Consider the following 15300-nt stretch of genomic DNA (forward strand, 5'->3'; position numbering starts at 1 on the left):
GGGCGGCATTCATGCCTGCCTTGACGCTCCCTGACATTCCCGGCTCCCGACGGGCCAGTGAGCCCTGGAAGAGTGCTTCGGGGAAAATTATGAGTTTGCTCTCTCTAAACCAGGGGCTTCCGCGGCCGCGGTGGCCGTCCGCACGGCAGGCTCTAGAGCCAAAGGGAACCTCAACGTGAGAACTGGCCTCCAGGTTAGGCCCTGAGTAGCCGCGCAGAAAGGGAGGCATGCAGCTCTTTCCGGGAGTTCTTAGTCGCTTTGCTCTCAAGGCAGTACACGCCCGGGGACTCCTAGGCCCCACGGGCGTGCAGCATTTTCCCGCCAAGGTCCCTGAGTGCCTCCAGACACCTGTGGGCCGGCTGAGCAACGTCGAGGTCCATTGGTTGATTCCCTCGGAGGACCCCCGTGCGTGCCGAGCGCTGGGCAACCACACACTGCGCGTTCCTTGAGGAGCGCTACATCTCCAGAGCCCTCGAACGCCCTTCGGGACAACGTGGCTGGTGGGTGCGAAGTGCCCAGGAAGACTCTGTCATGGCCCTTGTGTGAGCTGCCATGAGAGAACGCTGTGCTTGCAACACTGCGAGGCCCGCCCTCGTGCCTGAAGTCACCCTGCTCGAGGAGAAAGTCAGCACCTTAGCGTGCTGTGTGGCTCCCGGCACACCCAGCATGAAGCCACGCCTGGAAGTAAGGCCCTGGTTTGCCGTGCAGAAGCGGAGGCGTGCTGCAGTTTCCAGGAGGCGGTGGCCTCTGCGCTGCATACCTTGAACGGCAGCACGGCTTTCTGGACACCTGGGAGGCTAGCCGGGGCGCCCTGTTCCCGGCAGGAACACTGAGTAACCCCAGGCGCACCTGGGTCTGCTACGCACCACCCAGGCCCGTAGCCCCTTAGAGCCCCTCTGTGCACGCCGAGCGTAGGGAAACGCACTGCCCTCTCTTCTGGAGCAGCTTGGTTTCCTCAGCACTCGCACACGTTCACGAACACCGTTCTGCCACATCCCCCATGGCGCGGAGGTCTTACGCGTTGCCCTAATCGGAGCTGCGCTCAGAGTAACCCTCGTCTCCGCATTCCATCCAGGACCCCCTGACTGAAGGCACCGTGCCTCCTAGAGGACGGCGGCTTGGGTTCTTACTGCAATTCAAGTCCTGTTCCTTCTTTGGCACGGCAGGCCGCCCCAGGCCCAGAGGAGCAGCTACGGCCTTCCTTGGTTGAGACAGTTCGCTGGATGCGGGACTCCCTCCTTCGATCAGTTGACTCGGGGAAGGAAACGCAGGGTGACCGGTGTCTCCTGGGACTCGTCAGAAACCACAGGGATGTACGCTGAGTGTGCCCATGAAGCCGGGGGCCTGCTGGAACTAGCCCTGCTTTCCCATTTGGAGGGCGGCATTCATGCCTGCCTTGACGCTCCCTGACATTCCCGGCTCCCGACGGGCCAGTGAGCCCTGGAAGAGTGCTTCGGGGAAAATCATGAGTTTGCTCTCTCTAAACCAGGGGCTTCCGCGGCCGCGGTGGCCGTCTGCACGGCAGGCTCTAGAGCCAAAGGGAACCTCAACGTGAGAACTGGCCTCCAGGTTAGGCCCTGAGTAGCCGCGCAGAAAGGGAGGCATGCAGCTCTTTCCGGGAGTTCTTAGACGCTTTGCTCTCAAGGCAGTACACGCCCGGGGACTCCTAGGCCCCACGGGCGTGCAGCATTTTCCCGCCAAGGTCCCTGAGTGCCTCCAGACACCTGTGGGCCGGCTGAGCAACGTCGAGGTCCATTGGTTGATTCCCTCGGAGGACCCCCGTGCGTGCCGAGCGCTGGGCAACCACACACTGCGCGTTCCTTGAGGAGCGCTACATCTCCAGAGCCCTCGAACGCCCTTCGGGACAACGTGGCTGGTGGGTGCGAAGTGCCCAGGAAGACTCTGTCATGGCCCTTGTGTGAGCTGCCATGAGAGAACGCTGTGCTTGCAACACTGCGAGGCCCGCCCTCGTGCCTGAAGTCACCCTGCTCGAGGAGAAAGTCAGCACCTTAGCGTGCTGTGTGGCTCCCGGCACACCCAGCATGAAGCCACGCCTGGAAGTAAGGCCCTGGTTTGCCGTGCAGAAGAGGAGGCGTGCTGCAGTTTCCAGGAGGCGGTGGCCTCGGCTCTGCATACCTTGAACGGCAGCACGGCTTTCTGGACACCTGGGAGGCTAGCCGGGGCGCCCTGTTCCTGGCAGGAACACTGAGTAACCCCAGGCGCACCTGGCTCTGCTAAGCACCATCCAGGCCCGTAGCCCCTTAGAGCCCCTCTGTGCACGCCGAGCGTAGGGAAACGCACTGCCCTCTCTTCTGGAGCAGCTTGGTTTCCTCAGCACTCGCACACGTTCACGAACACCGTTCTGCCACATCCCCCATGGCGCGGAGGTCTTTCGCGTTGCCCTAATCGGAGCTGCGCTCAGAGTAACCCTCGTCTCCGCATTCCATCCAGGACCCCGTGACTGAAGGCACCGTGCCTCCTAGAGGACGGCGGCTTGGGTTCTTACTGCAATTCAAGTCCTGTTCCTTCTTTGGCACGGCAGGCCGCCCCAGGCCCAGAGGAGCAGCTACGGCCTTCCTTGGTTGAGACAGTTCGCTGGATGCGGGACTCCCTCCTTCGATCAGTTGACTCGGGGAAGGAAACGCAGGGTGACCGGTGTCTCCTGGGACTCGTCAGAAACCACAGGGATGTACGCTGAGTGTGCCCATGAAGCCGGGGGCCTGCTGGAACTAGCCCTGCTTTCCCATTTGGAGGGCGGCATTCATGCCTGCCTTGACGCTCCCTGACATTCCCGGCTCCCGCCGGACCAGTGAGCCCTGGAAGAGTGCTTCGGGGAAAATCATGAGTTTGCTCTCTCTAAACCAGGGGCTTCCGCGGCCGCGGTGGCCGTCCGCACGGCAGGCTCTAGAGCCAAAGGGAACCTCAACGTGAGAACTGGCCTCCAGGTTAGGCCCTGAGGAGCCGCGCAGAAAGGGAGGCATGCAGCTCTTTCCGGGAGTTCTTAGACGCTTTGCTCTCAAGGCAGTACACGCCCGGGGACTCCTAGGCCCCACGGGCGTGCAGCATTTTCCCGCCAAGGTCCCTGAGTGCCTCCAGACACCTGTGGGCCGGCTGAGCAACGTCGAGGTCCATTGGTTGATTCCCTCGGAGGACCCCCGTGCGTGCCGAGCGCTGGGCAACCACACACTGCGCGTTCCTTGAGGAGCGCTACATCTCCAGAGCCCTCGAACGCCCTTCGGGACAACGTGGCTGGTGGGTGCGAAGTGCCCAGGAAGACTCTGTCATGGCCCTTGTGTGAGCTGCCATGAGAGAACGCTGTGCTTGCAACACTGCGAGGCCCGCCCTCGTGCCTGAAGTCACCCTGCTCGAGGAGAAAGTCAGCACCTTAGCGTGCTGTGTGGCTCCCGGCACACCCAGCATGAAGCCACGCCTGGAAGTAAGGCCCTGGTTTGCCGTGCAGAAGCGGAGGCGTGCTGCAGTTTCCAGGAGGCGGTGGCCTCGGCTCTGCATACCTTGAACGGCAGCACGGCTTTCTGGACACCTGGGAGGCTAGCCGGGGCGCCCTGTTCCCGGCAGGAACACTGAGTAACCCCAGGCGCACCTGGCTCTGCTAAGCACCATCCAGGCCCGTAGCCCCTTAGAGCCCCTCTGTGCACGCCGAGCGTAGGGAAACGCACTGCCCTCTCTTCTGGAGCAGCTTGGTTTCCTCAGCACTCGCACACGTTCACGAACACCGTTCTGCCACATCCCCCATGGCGCGGAGGTCTTACGCGTTGCCCTAATCGGAGCTGCGCTCAGAGTAACCCTCGTCTCCGCATTCCATCCAGGACCCCCTGACTGAAGGCACCGTGCCTCCTAGAGGACGGCGGCTTGGGTTCTTACTGCAATTCAAGTCCTGTTCCTTCTTTGGCACTGCAGGCCGCCCCAGGCCCAGAGGAGCAGCTACGGCCTTCCTTGGTTGAGACAGTTCGCTGGATGCGGGACTCCCTCCTTCGATCAGTTGACTCGGGGAAGGAAACGCAGGGTGACCGGTGTCTCCTGGGACTCGTCAGAAACCACAGGGATGTACGCTGAGTGTGCCCATGAAGCCGGGGGCCTGCTGGAACTAGCCCTGCTTTCCCATTTGGAGGGCGGCATTCATGCCTGCCTTGACGCTCCCTGACATTCCCGGCTCCCGACGGGCCAGTGAGCCCTGGAAGAGTGCTTCGGGGAAAATTATGAGTTTGCTCTCTCTAAACCAGGGGCTTCCGCGGCCGCGGTGGCCGTCCGCACGGCAGGCTCTAGAGCCAAAGGGAACCTCAACGTGAGAACTGGCCTCCAGGTTAGGCCCTGAGTAGCCGCGCAGAAAGGGAGGCATGCAGCTCTTTCCGGGAGTTCTTAGTCGCTTTGCTCTCAAGGCAGTACACGCCCGGGGACTCCTAGGCCCCACGGGCGTGCAGCATTTTCCCGCCAAGGTCCCTGAGTGCCTCCAGACACCTGTGGGCCGGCTGAGCAACGTCGAGGTCCATTGGTTGATTCCCTCGGAGGACCCCCGTGCGTGCCGAGCGCTGGGCAACCACACACTGCGCGTTCCTTGAGGAGCGCTACATCTCCAGAGCCCTCGAACGCCCTTCGGGACAACGTGGCTGGTGGGTGCGAAGTGCCCAGGAAGACTCTGTCATGGCCCTTGTGTGAGCTGCCATGAGAGAACGCTGTGCTTGCAACACTGCGAGGCCCGCCCTCGTGCCTGAAGTCACCCTGCTCGAGGAGAAAGTCAGCACCTTAGCGTGCTGTGTGGCTCCCGGCACACCCAGCATGAAGCCACGCCTGGAAGTAAGGCCCTGGTTTGCCGTGCAGAAGCGGAGGCGTGCTGCAGTTTCCAGGAGGCGGTGGCCTCGGCTCTGCATACCTTGAACGGCAGCACGGCTTTCTGGACACCTGGGAGGCTAGCCGGGGCGCCCTGTTCCCGGCAGGAACACTGAGTAACCCCAGGCGCACCTGGGTCTGCTAAGCACCATCCAGGCCCGTAGCCCCCTTAGAGCCCCTCTGTGCACGCCGAGCGTAGGGAAACGCACATGCCCTCTCTTCTGGAGCAGCTTGGTTTCCTCAGCACTCGCACACGTTCACGAACACCGTTCTGCCACTCCCCCATGGCGCGGAGGTCTTACGCGTTGCCCTAATCGGAGCTGCGCTCAGAGTAACCCTCGTCTCCGCATTCCATCCAGGACCCCCTGACTGAAGGCACCGTGCCTCCTAGAGGACGGCGGCTTGGGTTCTTACTGCAATTCAAGTCCTGTTCCTTCTTTGGCACTGCAGGCCGCCCAGGCCCAGAGGAGCAAGCTACGGCCTTCCTTGGTTGAGACAGTTCGCTGGATGCGGGACTCCCTCCTTCGATCAGTTGACTCGGGGAAGGAAACGCAGGGTGACCGGTGTCTCCTGGACTCGTCAGAACCACAGGGATGTACGCTGAGTGTGCCCATGACGCCGGGGCCTGCTGGAACTAGCCCTGCTTCCAATTTGGAGGGCGGCATTCATGCCTGCCTTGACGCTCCCTGACATTCCCGGCTCCCTACGGGCCAGTGAGCCCTGGAAGAGTGCTTCGGGGAAAATTATGAGTTTGCTCTCTCTAAACCAGGGCTTCCGCGGCCGCGGTGGCCGTCCGGCACGGCAGGCTCTAGAGCCAAAGGGAACCTCAACGTGAGAACTGGCCTCCAGGTTAGGGCCCTGAGTAGCCGCGCAGAAAGGGAGGCATGCAGCTCTTTCCGGGAGTTCTTAGTCGCTTTGCTCTCAAGGCAGTACACGCCCGGGGACTCCTAGGCCCACGGGCGTGCAGCATTTTCCCGCCAAGGTCCCTGAGTGCCTCCAGACACCTGTGGGCCGGCTGAGCAACGTCGAGGTCCATTGGTTGATTCCCTCGGAGGGACCCCCGTGCGTGCCGAGCGCTGGGCAACCACACACTGCGCGTTCCTTGAGGAGCGCTACATCTCCAGAGCCCTCGAACGCCCTTCGGGACAACGTGGTGGTGGGTGCGAAGTGCCCAGGAAGACTCTGTCATGGCCCTTGTGTGAGCTGCCATGAGAGAACGCTGTGCTTGCAACACTGCGAGGCCCGCCCTCGTGCCTGAAGTCACCTGCTCGAGGAGAAAGTCAGCACCTTAGCGTGCTGTGTGGCTCCCGGCACACCCAGCATGAAGCCACGCCTGGAAGTAAGGCCCTGGTTTGCCGTGCAGAAGCGGAGGCGTGCTGCAGTTTCCAGGAGGCGGTGGCCTCGGCTCTGCATACCTTGAACGGCAGCACGGCTTTCTGGACACCTGGGAGGCTAGCCGGGGCGCCCTGTTCCCGGCAGGAACACTGAGTAACCCCAGGCGCACCTGGGTCTGCTAAGCACCATCCAGGCCCGTAGCCCCTTAGAGCCCCTCTGTGCACGCCGAGCGTAGGGAAACGCACTGCCCTCTCTTCTGGAGCAGCTTGGTTTCCTCAGCACTCGCACACGTTCACGAACACCGTTCTGCCACATCCCCCATGGCGCGGAGGTCTTACGCGTTGCCCTAATCGGAGCTGCGCTCAGAGTAACCCTCGTCTCCGCATTCCATCCAGGACCCCCTGACTGAAGGCACCGTGCCTCCTAGAGGACGGCGGCTTGGGTTCTTACTGCAATTCAAGTCCTGTTCCTTCTTTGGCACTGCAGGCCGCCCCAGGCCCAGAGGAGCAGCTACGGCCTTCCTTGGTTGAGACAGTTCGCTGGATGCGGGACTCCCTCCTTCGATCAGTTGACTCGGGGAAGGAAACGCAGGGTGACCGGTGTCTCCTGGGACTCGTCAGAAACCACAGGGATGTACGCTGAGTGTGCCCATGAAGCCGGGGGCCTGCTGGAACTAGCCCTGCTTTCCCATTTGGAGGGCGGCATTCATGCCTGCCTTGACGCTCCCTGACATTCCCGGCTCCCGACGGGCCAGTGAGCCCTGGAAGAGTGCTTCGGGGAAAATTATGAGTTTGCTCTCTCTAAACCAGGGGCTTCCGCGGCCGCGGTGGCCGTCCGCACGGCAGGCTCTAGAGCCAAAGGGAACCTCAACGTGAGAACTGGCCTCCAGGTTAGGCCCTGAGTAGCCGCGCAGAAAGGGAGGCATGCAGCTCTTTCCGGGAGTTCTTAGACGCTTTGCTCTCAAGGCAGTACACGCCCGGGGACTCCTAGGCCCCACGGGCGTGCAGCATTTTCCCGCCAAGGTCCCTGAGTGCCTCCAGACACCTGTGGGCCGGCTGAGCAACGTCGAGGTCCATTGGTTGATTCCCTCGGAGGACCCCCGTGCGTGCCGAGCGCTGGGCAACCACACACTGCGCGTTCCTTGAGGAGCGCTACATCTCCAGAGCCCTCGAACGCCCTTCGGGACAACGTGGCTGGTGGGTGCGAAGTGCCCAGGAAGACTCTGTCATGGCCCTTGTGTGAGCTGCCATGAGAGAACGCTGTGCTTGCAACACTGCGAGGCCCGCCCTCGTGCCTGAAGTCACCCAGCTCGAGGAGAAAGTCAGCACCTTAGCGTGCTGTGTGGCTCCCGGCACACCCAGCATGAAGCCACGCCTGGAAGTAAGGCCCTGGTTTGCCGTGCAGAAGAGGAGGCGTGCTGCAGTTTCCAGGAGGCGGTGGCCTCGGCTCTGCATACCTTGAACGGCAGCACGGCTTTCTGGACACCTGGGAGGCTAGCCGGGGCGCCCTGTTCCCGGCAGGAACACTGAGTAACCCCAGGCGCACCTGGCTCTGCTACGCACCATCCAGGCCCGTAGCCCCTTAGAGCCCCTCTGTGCACGCCGAGCGTAGGGAAACGCACTGCCCTCTCTTCTGGAGCAGCTTGGTTTCCTCAGCACTCGCACACGTTCACGAACACCGTTCTGCCACATCCCCCATGGCGCGGAGGTCTTACGCGTTGCCCTAATCGGAGCTGCGCTCAGAGTAACCCTCGTCTCCGCATTCCATCCAGGACCCCCTGACTGAAGGCACCGTGCCTCCTAGAGGACGGCGGCTTGGGTTCTTACTGCAATTCAAATCCTGTTCCTTCTTTGGCACGGCAGGCCGCCCCAGGCCCAGAGGAGCAGCTACGGCCTTCCTTGGTTGAGACAGTTCGCTGGATGCGGGACTCCCTCCTTCGATCAGTTGACTCGGGGAAGGAAACGCAGGGTGACCGGTGTCTCCTGGGACTCGTCAGAAACCACAGGGATGTACGCTGAGTGTGCCCATGAAGCCGGGGGCCTGCTGGAACTAGCCCTGCTTTCCCATTTGGAGGGCGGCATTCATGCCTGCCTTGACGCTCCCTGACATTCCCGGCTCCCGACGGGCCAGTGAGCCCTGGAAGAGTGCTTCGGGGAAAATTATGAGTTTGCTCTCTCTAAACCAGGGGCTTCCGCGGCCGCGGTGGCCGTCCGCACGGCAGGCTCTAGAGCCAAAGGGAACCTCAACGTGAGAACTGGCCTCCAGGTTAGGCCCTGAGTAGCCGCGCAGAAAGGGAGGCATGCAGCTCTTTCCGGGAGTTCTTAGACGCTTTGCTCTCAAGGCAGTACACGCCCGGGGACTCCTAGGCCCCACGGGCGTGCAGCATTTTCCCGCCAAGGTCCCTGAGTGCCTCCAGACACCTGTGGGCCGGCTGAGCAACGTCGAGGTCCATTGGTTGATTCCCTCGGAGGACCCCCGTGCGTGCCGAGCGCTGGGCAACCACACACTGCGCGTTCCTTGAGGAGCGCTACATCTCCAGAGCCCTCGAACGCCCTTCGGGACAACGTGGCTGGTGGGTGCGAAGTGCCCAGGAAGACTCTGTCATGGCCCTTGTGTGAGCTGCCATGAGAGAACGCTGTGCTTGCAACACTGCGAGGCCCGCCCTCGTGCCTGAAGTCACCCTGCTCGAGGAGAAAGTCAGCACCTTAGCGTGCTGTGTGGCTCCCGGCACACCCAGCATGAAGCCACGCCTGGAAGTAAGGCCCTGGTTTGCCGTGCAGAAGCGGAGGCGTGCTGCAGTTTCCAGGAGGCGGTGGCCTCTGCGCTGCATACCTTGAACGGCAGCACGGCTTTCTGGACACCTGGGAGGCTAGCCGGGGCGCCCTGTTCCCGGCAGGAACACTGAGTAACCCCAGGCGCACCTGGGTCTGCTACGCACCACCCAGGCCCGTAGCCCCTTAGAGCCCCTCTGTGCACGCCGAGCGTAGGGAAACGCACTGCCCTCTCTTCTGGAGCAGCTTGGTTTCCTCAGCACTCGCACACGTTCACGAACACCGTTCTGCCACATCCCCCATGGCGCGGAGGTCTTACGCGTTGCCCTAATCGGAGCTGCGCTCAGAGTAACCCTCGTCTCCGCATTCCATCCAGGACCCCCTGACTGAAGGCACCGTGCCTCCTAGAGGACGGCGGCTTGGGTTCTTACTGCAATTCAAGTCCTGTTCCTTCTTTGGCACGGCAGGCCGCCCCAGGCCCAGAGGAGCAGCTACGGCCTTCCTTGGTTGAGACAGTTCGCTGGATGCGGGACTCCCTCCTTCGATCAGTTGACTCGGGGAAGGAAACGCAGGGTGACCGGTGTCTCCTGGGACTCGTCAGAAACCACAGGGATGTACGCTGAGTGTGCCCATGAAGCCGGGGGCCTGCTGGAACTAGCCCTGCTTTCCCATTTGGAGGGCGGCATTCATGCCTGCCTTGACGCTCCCTGACATTCCCGGCTCCCGACGGGCCAGTGAGCCCTGGAAGAGTGCTTCGGGGAAAATTATGAGTTTGCTCTCTCTAAACCAGGGGCTTCCGCGGCCGCGGTGGCCGTCCGCACGGCAGGCTCTAGAGCCAAAGGGAACCTCAACGTGAGAACTGGCCTCCAGGTTAGGCCCTGAGTAGCCGCGCAGAAAGGGAGGCATGCAGCTCTTTCCGGGAGTTCTTAGTCGCTTTGCTCTCAAGGCAGTACACGCCCGGGGACTCCTAGGCCCCACGGGCGTGCAGCATTTTCCCGCCAAGGTCCCTGAGTGCCTCCAGACACCTGTGGGCCGGCTGAGCAACGTCGAGGTCCATTGGTTGATTCCCTCGGAGGACCCCCGTGCGTGCCGAGCGCTGGGCAACCACACACTGCGCGTTCCTTGAGGAGCGCTACATCTCCAGAGCCCTCGAACGCCCTTCGGGACAACGTGGCTGGTGGGTGCGAAGTGCCCAGGAAGACTCTGTCATGGCCCTTGTGTGAGCTGCCATGAGAGAACGCTGTGCTTGCAACACTGCGAGGCCCGCCCTCGTGCCTGAAGTCACCCTGCTCGAGGAGAAAGTCAGCACCTTAGCGTGCTGTGTGGCTCCCGGCACACCCAGCATGAAGCCACGCCTGGAAGTAAGGCCCTGGTTTGCCGTGCAGAAGCGGAGGCGTGCTGCAGTTTCCAGGAGGCGGTGGCCTCTGCGCTGCATACCTTGAACGGCAGCACGGCTTTCTGGACACCTGGGAGGCTAGCCGGGGCGCCCTGTTCCCGGCAGGAACACTGAGTAACCCCAGGCGCACCTGGGTCTGCTACGCACCACCCAGGCCCGTAGCCCCTTAGAGCCCCTCTGTGCACGCCGAGCGTAGGGAAACGCACTGCCCTCTCTTCTGGAGCAGCTTGGTTTCCTCAGCACTCGCACACGTTCACGAACACCGTTCTGCCACATCCCCCATGGCGCGGAGGTCTTACGCGTTGCCCTAATCGGAGCTGCGCTCAGAGTAACCCTCGTCTCCGCATTCCATCCAGGACCCCCTGACTGAAGGCACCGTGCCTCCTAGAGGACGGCGGCTTGGGTTCTTACTGCAATTCAAGTCCTGTTCCTTCTTTGGCACGGCAGGCCGCCCCAGGCCCAGAGGAGCAGCTACGGCCTTCCTTGGTTGAGACAGTTCGCTGGATGCGGGACTCCCTCCTTCGATCAGTTGACTCGGGGAAGGAAACGCAGGGTGACCGGTGTCTCCTGGGACTCGTCAGAAACCACAGGGATGTACGCTGAGTGTGCCCATGAAGCCGGGGGCCTGCTGGAACTAGCCCTGCTTTCCCATTTGGAGGGCGGCATTCATGCCTGCCTTGACGCTCCCTGACATTCCCGGCTCCCGACGGGCCAGTGAGCCCTGGAAGAGTGCTTCGGGGAAAATTATGAGTTTGCTCTCTCTAAACCAGGGGCTTCCGCGGCCGCGGTGGCCGTCCGCACGGCAGGCTCTAGAGCCAAAGGGAACCTCAACGTGAGAACTGGCCTCCAGGTTAGGCCCTGAGGAGCCGCGCAGAAAGGGAGGCATGCAGCTCTTTCCGGGAGTTCTTAGTCGCTTTGCTCTCAAGGCAGTACACGCCCGGGGACTCCTAGGCCCCACGGGCGTGCAGCATTTTCCCGCCAAGGTCCCTGAGTGCCTCCAGACACCTGTGGGCCGGCTGAGCAACGTCGAGGTCCATTGGTTGATTCCCTCGGAGGACCCCCGTGCGTGCCGAGCGCTGGGCAACCACACACTGCGCGTTCCTTGAGGAGCGCTACATCTCCAGAGCCCTCGAACGCCCCTCGGGACAACGTGGCTGGTGGGTGCGAAGTGCCCAGGAAGACTCTGTCATGGCCCTTGTGTGAGCTGCCATGAGAGAACGCTGTGCTTGCAACACTGCGAGGCCCGCCCTCGTGCCTGAAGTCACCCTGCTCGAGGAGAAAGTCAGCACCTTAGCGTGCTGTGTGGCTCCCGGCACACCCAGCATGAAGCCACGCCTGGAAGTAAGGCCCTGGTTTGCCGTGCAGAAGAGGAGGCGTGCTGCAGTTTCCAGGAGGCGGTGGCCTCGGCTCTGCATACCTTGAACGGCAGCACGGCTTTCTGGACACCTGGGAGGCTAGCCGGGGCGCCCTGTTCCCGGCAGGAACACTGAGTAACCCCAGGCGCACCTGGCTCTGCTAAGCACCACCCAGGCCCGTAGCCCCTTAGAGCCCCTCTGTGCACGCCGAGCGTAGGGAAACGCACTGCCCTCTCTTCTGGAGCAGCTTGGTTTCCTCAGCACTCGCACACGTTCACGAACACCGTTCTGCCACATCCCCCATGGCGCGGAGGTCTTACGCGTTGCCCTAATCGGAGCTGCGCTCAGAGTAACCCTCGTCTCCGCATTCCATCCAGGACCCCCTGACTGAAGGCACCGTGCCTCCTAGAGGACGGCGGCTTGGGTTCTTACTGCAATTCAAGTCCTGTTCCTTCTTTGGCACGGCAGGCCGCCCCAGGCCCAGAGGAGCAGCTACGGCCTTCCTTGGTTGAGACAGTTCGCTGGATGCGGGACTCCCTCCTTCGATCAGTTGACTCGGGGAAGGAAACGCAGGGTGACCGGTGTCTCCTGGGACTCGTCAGAAACCACAGGGATGTACGCTGAGTGTGCCCATGAAGCCGGGGGCCTGCTGGAACTAGCCCTGCTTTCCCATTTGGAGGGCGGCATTCATGCCTGCCTTGACGCTCCCTGACATTCCCGGCTCCCGACGGGCCAGTGAGCCCTGGAAGAGTGCTTCGGGGAAAATTATGAGTTTGCTCTCTCTAAACCAGGGGCTTCCGCGGCCGCGGTGGCCGTCCGCACGGCAGGCTCTAGAGCCAAAGGGAACCTCAACGTGAGAACTGGCCTCCAGGTTAGGCCCTGAGTAGCCGCGCAGAAAGGGAGGCATGCAGCTCTTTCCGGGAGTTCTTAGTCGCTTTGCTCTCAAGGCAGTACACGCCCGGGGACTCCTAGGCCCCACGGGCGTGCAGCATTTTCCCGCCAAGGTCCCTGAGTGCCTCCAGACACCTGTGGGCCGGCTGAGCAACGTCGAGGTCCATTGGTTGATTCCCTCGGAGGACCCCCGTGCGTGCCGAGCGCTGGGCAACCACACACTGCGCGTTCCTTGAGGAGCGCTACATCTCCAGAGCCCTCGAACGCCCTTCGGGACAACGTGGCTGGTGGGTGCGAAGTGCCCAGGAAGACTCTGTCATGGCCCTTGTGTGAGCTGCCATGAGAGAACGCTGTGCTTGCAACACTGCGAGGCCCGCCCTCGTGCCTGAAGTCACCCTGCTCGAGGAGAAAGTCAGCACCTTAGCGTGCTGTGTGGCTCCCGGCACACCCAGCATGAAGCCACGCCTGGAAGTAAGGCCCTGGTTTGCCGTGCAGAAGCGGAGGCGTGCTGCAGTTTCCAGGAGGCGGTGGCCTCTGCGCTGCATACCTTGAACGGCAGCACGGCTTTCTGGACACCTGGGAGGCTAGCCGGGGCGCCCTGTTCCCGGCAGGAACACTGAGTAACCCCAGGCGCACCTGGGTCTGCTACGCACCACCCAGGCCCGTAGCCCCTTAGAGCCCCTCTGTGCACGCCGAGCGTAGGGAAACGCACTGCCCTCTCTTCTGGAGCAGCTTGGTTTCCTCAGCACTCGCACACGTTCACGAACACCGTTCTGCCACATCCCCCATGGCGCGGAGGTCTTACGCGTTGCCCTAATCGGAGCTGCGCTCAGAGTAACCCTCGTCTCCGCATTCCATCCAGGACCCCCTGACTGAAGGCACCGTGCCTCCTAGAGGACGGCGGCTTGGGTTCTTACTGCAATTCAAGTCCTGTTCCTTCTTTGGCACGGCAGGCCGCCCCAGGCCCAGAGGAGCAGCTACGGCCTTCCTTGGTTGAGACAGTTCGCTGGATGCGGGACTCCCTCCTTCGATCAGTTGACTCGGGGAAGGAAACGCAGGGTGACCGGTGTCTCCTGGGACTCGTCAGAAACCACAGGGATGTACGCTGAGTGTGCCCATGAAGCCGGGGGCCTGCTGGAACTAGCCCTGCTTTCCCATTTGGAGGGCGGCATTCATGCCTGCCTTGACGCTCCCTGACATTCCCGGCTCCCGACGGGCCAGTGAGCCCTGGAAGAGTGCTTCGGGGAAAATTATGAGTTTGCTCTCTCTAAACCAGGGGCTTCCGCGGCCGCGGTGGCCGTCCGCACGGCAGGCTCTAGAGCCAAAGGGAACCTCAACGTGAGAACTGGCCTCCAGGTTAGGCCCTGAGGAGCCGCGCAGAAAGGGAGGCATGCAGCTCTTTCCGGGAGTTCTTAGTCGCTTTGCTCTCAAGGCAGTACACGCCCGGGGACTCCTAGGCCCCACGGGCGTGCAGCATTTTCCCGCCAAGGTCCCTGAGTGCCTCCAGACACCTGTGGGCCGGCTGAGCAACGTCGAGGTCCATTGGTTGATTCCCTCGGAGGACCCCCGTGCGTGCCGAGCGCTGGGCAACCACACACTGCGCGTTCCTTGAGGAGCGCTACATCTCCAGAGCCCTCGAACGCCCCTCGGGACAACGTGGCTGGTGGGTGCGAAGTGCCCAGGAAGACTCTGTCATGGCCCTTGTGTGAGCTGCCATGAGAGAACGCTGTGCTTGCAACACTGCGAGGCCCGCCCTCGTGCCTGAAGTCACCCTGCTCGAGGAGAAAGTCAGCACCTTAGCGTGCTGTGTGGCTCCCGGCACACCCAGCATGAAGCCACGCCTGGAAGTAAGGCCCTGGTTTGCCGTGCAGAAGAGGAGGCGTGCTGCAGTTTCCAGGAGGCGGTGGCCTCGGCTCTGCATACCTTGAACGGCAGCACGGCTTTCTGGACACCTGGGAGGCTAGCCGGGGCGCCCTGTTCCCGGCAGGAACACTGAGTAACCCCAGGCGCACCTGGCTCTGCTAAGCACCATCCAGGCCCGTAGCCCCTTAGAGCCCCTCTGTGCACGCCGAGCGTAGGGAAACGCACTGCCCTCTCTTCTGGAGCAGCTTGGTTTCCTCAGCACTCGCACACGTTCACGAACACCGTTCTGCCACATCCCCCATGGCGCGGAGGTCTTACGCGTTGCCCTAATCGGAGCTGCGCTCAGAGTAACCCTCGTCTCCGCATTCCATCCAGGACCCCCTGACTGAAGGCACCGTGCCTCCTAGAGGACGGCGGCTTGGGTTCTTACTGCAATTCAAGTCCTGTTCCTTCTTTGGCACGGCAGGCCGCCCCAGGCCCAGAGGAGCAGCTACGGCCTTCCTTGGTTGAGACAGTTCGCTGGATGCGGGACTCCCTCCTTCGATCAGTTGACTCGGGGAAGGAAATGCAGGGTGACCGGTGTCTCCTGGGACTCGTCAGAAACCACAGGGATGTACGCTGAGTGTGCCCATGAAGCCGGGGGCCTGCTGGAACTAGCCCTGCTTTCCCATTTGGAGGGCGGCATTCATGCCTGCCTTGACGCTCCCTGACATTCCCGGCTCCCGACGGGCCAGTGAGCCCTGGAAGAGTGCTTCGGGGAAAATCATGAGTTTGCTCTCTCTAAACCAGGGGCTTCCGCGGCCGCGGTGGCCGTCCGCACGGCAGGCTCTAGAGCCAAAGGGAA

Source organism: Lagenorhynchus albirostris, chromosome 12 (assembly GCF_949774975.1).
Source record: "Lagenorhynchus albirostris chromosome 12, mLagAlb1.1, whole genome shotgun sequence".
Taxonomy (NCBI): Eukaryota; Metazoa; Chordata; class Mammalia; order Artiodactyla; family Delphinidae; genus Lagenorhynchus; species Lagenorhynchus albirostris.